Source organism: Octodon degus, unplaced genomic scaffold, assembly GCF_000260255.1.
Source record: "Octodon degus isolate 3935 unplaced genomic scaffold, OctDeg1.0 scaffold00212, whole genome shotgun sequence".
Classification (NCBI taxonomy): domain Eukaryota; kingdom Metazoa; phylum Chordata; class Mammalia; order Rodentia; family Octodontidae; genus Octodon; species Octodon degus.
Genome location: NW_004524788.1, coordinates 1,581,622 through 1,586,308, shown reverse-complemented (window position 1 = coordinate 1,586,308; position 4,687 = coordinate 1,581,622).

Here is a 4,687-nt window from a genome sequence, read left to right as displayed (position 1 = left end):
TGTAATTCTAAGTGGCATTTATTAGATTGGCTTACATGATCATAGTTGAATAGTTTCATGATGGCCCCTGCAGACTGTAGAGCTAGGGAAAGCAGTAGTGCTACTCACACAAGAATGTGCAAGCCTTGGAATAAGAGAGACTAATGATGCAATCCTAGTCTAAAGCCAGAAGTCTGGAATCTCTGCAGAGGGTCATTTTTGTGAGTCTGTGCTCAAGGTTGAAGAATCTGGAGTTCGATGCCCATGGGCAAAGACAGCAGCAAAAAACCACAACTGCTCAAGAATAATTAAGCTGGCATGTGCCTGCAAGTTTTCCTCTTATTTTTGTCCCATATGGGCCCTTGTCTATTAGATTGTGCTACCTATAATCAGAACAGATATTTCCTCTCATTTCATTGACCCTCATGCCATTTATCTCTTGAGATACACTTGCAGACATACCCAGATGTGTGCTTTACTGATTTTCTAGACATCTCTTAATCCTCTCAAGTTGATAATCAAAGTTAAGCATCCTACATAGTCTCAGTATATATATTTTACCAGGGAAAAGTACAAATGCAATTCAATGAGGAAAGGGTAATCTTTAATAATTGATGCTGGAGTAAATAAGTGTGTGGCAAAATGAACCTAAACTTCAAAGCTTATATAAAATAACAGTTTAAGATGAATCATGGATATAAATATAAAATGTTAAATAATAAAAAATTAGGAGGACAGAAATTCTTCATGATGTAATAATATTAGGCATCAACAAACTGGATGAAATTTTCAGAGAATTTGTACACATGAAACACAAAGAACAGTTTATAAAAATAAAAATTGATAAATTGATTTCATTAAATGAAAATATTTTGTTCTGTAAAATAGAAAACATTGTTAAGAGAATTGAAAGCTATAGACTGGAAGAAGATATTTGATATTCACAAATTTAATAAAAGAATAGTATCTAGAATAAATACATAAAAAATTCTCTAAGTGCATCAGTAACAAGAAAACCCTAAGTTTAAAAATGAGCAAAAGAGCTTGAATTAACTCTTCTTGAAAGAAGATACATTGAAGATGATAAGTTCATAATAAAATGTTCAACATTGTTGATCTTTAGAGATGGGAAAATTAAACCCATGTACAGTAACACTACACATCTAGCATGATGGGCAAAAAATATAGAGTATAAAATTCTGGAAAGGATATGTAACATTTTCAACAGCATTGCTAGTAGGAATATAAAATGGTGCAGCCATATTGAAAACTAGTGTGATATTTCTTTAAAAGTTACATATGCAGCCACAGTAAAAACTCTGCAAATGAACTCCTGAGCACTTACTCAGAAAACATAATTTATGTTCATGCAAAAAAGCCCTGAAACATGTACATGAATGTTTATAGTAGCTTTATTTGTAATAGTCAAAAAGTGAAACAAATTCACATACCTACAATATTTAAATGGCAATGGAATACCCATCTCTAACAAAACTAAACTAAAAAAGGGGATACAAAGGAAGGGCCATTTTGTATTTGTATGTACAAAATAGGATAGATATACAGCTACTTTCTCTTAATTCAATGAGAAGAAAGATTTGTACTAATAGTATTTGGACAGGATATCATGTCTGCATCTTATACTATGAATAACCACTAAGAAGATAACAATATGCAATGTATTAATTATTGAAACTGTCCTATTAATCTGTTTTGAAACTGTCTCATTGCTATCTTTTCCTTAATAAAATTAATTTAAAAATTGAAACAACCTAAGTGACCTTCAAAGGATGAGAAATTACATAAGGTATCTCTATACCATGGAATGCTCACTATAAAAAGGAATAAATTATTGTTATATTCCACAACATGGATGAATCTTTACTAAGTTATGCTTAGTGAAAAATTTGGGTAAAAATGTTATATACCATGTTCTTCCCTTTATATAACATTCTGGAAATGGTAAGATGATAGAATTAAACACAAGTTGGTGGTTTTTGGGGGCTAATGAGGAGATTAGGACTGAAAAGTGTAGGTGGCTATAAAAAAGCAATATGAAGGCTTCTGGTGGTGATGGAAATGTTCTGTATGTTGATTATATAAATGCTACATTCTAATGTGATTTTCATTATATTTTTGTAAGGTGTCACTATTGAGGGAATTTGTGTAGAGTACAGGAGAGAGCTCCATTATTTCTTAAGATTGTATGTGGTCTACAGTTTTTTCAAGATAAAATCTAATTTAAAATATGTTATAATTCTGAGGCTAGATTACTTTTTATTATAATATATAATAAGCACATCTTTTTAAAAAATATCAATTGACCCTATGCCTGTGGTACTCTTCCAGGATGCTTTATTTTCTCATTGCTTAATGTAGCTATTTTTCCTCAATACCACACTGTCTTGAAACTGTAGTGTTTTTTGCATAGATTGTCTGTATGACTAGCTATAGTAATTTTGGAAATTGTATAGTGTTTTCCATAGTTAAAATGATTTTTTCAAAAAAATGATTTTTTCTCAAATTACTTGACTTTTCTAGTTCCTTTTGCCTTTCATATAAGTTTGAGAATCAATTTAAAGTGGTCTGCAAGAAACTCACTTGGTATGTTTATTTGATTGCCTATAAATAAGTTTGGTGAAAGTTTCATCAGAGCAATATCGAATCTTCTCATTCATGAACATAGCATATTCTTTCACTTAGTTTGTCTTCTTTCATTCTATTAAGTCTTGAATAGAATGGGACTTTTTAGAGGTAGACAGTGTGTGATTCTGGGTTTGTTTCATGGTACAGTACTAGGCCCAAGGGCACCAGATTAAGAGGGTGAATGATACCTAAATAGTCTGTGCAAGATAAAAGGAGCAGAAAGACCCTGTTAAGTGCTTTTGTTTTTGTTTTTTTCTGCTGCCACTAATGGTTTCTCCTCTGCTATGTTCCACTCTACCTTGGAGCCAACTGACTATGGATTAAAGCCTCCACAAACTGTGAGTTAAATAAACTTTTTCTCCTTTAACTTTGGATGTCAGGTATTTTGTCTCAGCAACAAGAGAAAAATAACTAAGACAATGTGGCAACAGAGAAGTGCGGTAATTGCTGTGACATCTGGCCATGTGGCTCAAGAGTCTTTGGAATTAGCTGATGAGAAGGGGAAGAGTTAGGAAAGATTTGCAGATGCTGGCTGAAAAGTAGCTCTGGAACATCTTAGGCTATACTGTGTGGGAAATTCTGGTCAGAACTCAGAAGACAAGAAGACTGCTAGAAATTCTGCTGATAAAGACCCAGCTTAGGAGTTTTCTGTTGGGCGGGACAAACTTGGCTTTTGGACTCTAGGCAATGTATATTATTCCTTGGCAGAAAGTTTCTCTGCATTTTTCTCATCCAGAGACTGCCTGAGGCTAAGATTAAGGGCAGAAGTTTAATTAATCTTGCAGAAGAAGTTTCAAGGCAATCTAATGTTGAGGTAGTGGCATATCTACTGTTGGGTGCTTTGAGTCAAATCTATGTTGAGAATCAAGAGCAAAGAGGCAAGTAGGATGATTTAAAACATTATGAGTTTGATCAGAAAGAAAGCCCCAGTGAGGCTGTGGACTGAAAAGGTAGAGCAGAGGAGATCTAGATTGCAGAGAGCAAATAGGAACATAGATAAGATGGCCTGAGAGCATCACAGTAAGCAGCAGGTCTTTACCCTTTATGCCTTCAAAATTGCAAATTGCTTTTGCTTTGAGAGACAGACTCAGAGCACCAGAGTACCATGCACCAGCATGGCAGGCTAGGGAATTTGGAACCTAGGATTTGGTTCCCAGGCACTTGTAAGAGCTGAAACATTTAAATTTTAATTTGAGAAGTTTAGATGCTTAACTGAGCAACTTAGCATGGGGCCAGGGTATCACTTTGCAAACATCCTGAGCCTATGCAAGAGGAGGGCATGGAGATGATGTGAATGCTGTACCCACCCAAGGGAGAGTAGCTTGTTTACAGTATAAGGGAGGAAAAGGGACTTTCTCTCCCGCTCTTTTGCTCTTTCTACTTTTGCTGTCTTCTGCAGTATTGAACTGTTACCTGTCTGCTATGCCACCCTACCTTGGAGCAATCTGTAGAGCAACCTCTACAAACTGTGAGCTAAGTAAGCCTTTGTTTCCTTCATTTTGGATGTCAGGCATTTTGTATCAGCATGAGAGAAATGTAACTAACACAGTACTGGATCCCTACAATGAGGAGAAAGTAAACCTGGCTACTGCTCCAGCTGGCAACAGACCTTGGCATCATCTATGTCATACTGTTCTTTTTTGTTGTTGTTTTTTATAGAACCAGGGATTGAACTCAGGTTCTTGCAATTGCCAAGGAAGTGCTTATTCCACTGAGCCATCTCCCCGGCCCCTATGTCATACTGTTTTAAGTACATATAGAATGTAAGAGTTTGGGGATCAGGAAGGCCTCCACTCAGATATTCAGAAGGCCAGGCAGTATGTTCCTGAGAGGAAAGTGAAGCTGTGTGTGTGAAGCTGAAGGTGCAGTGGAGAACCCAGAATTCTAGAGAAGTCAAGATTGGGGTCATTTTAGGAATGTTGAAAGGAGAGATCAGAACCAGGCCAAGAGAGAAGCTGTGGGAGCTACAACTGTCTGCTGTGCCATAGAGATAGTGACTCCCAAGACCTTTGGAGTTCAGCTTACCACAGATTGCTGGAGTACTGAAAGTGGAACCATGGGA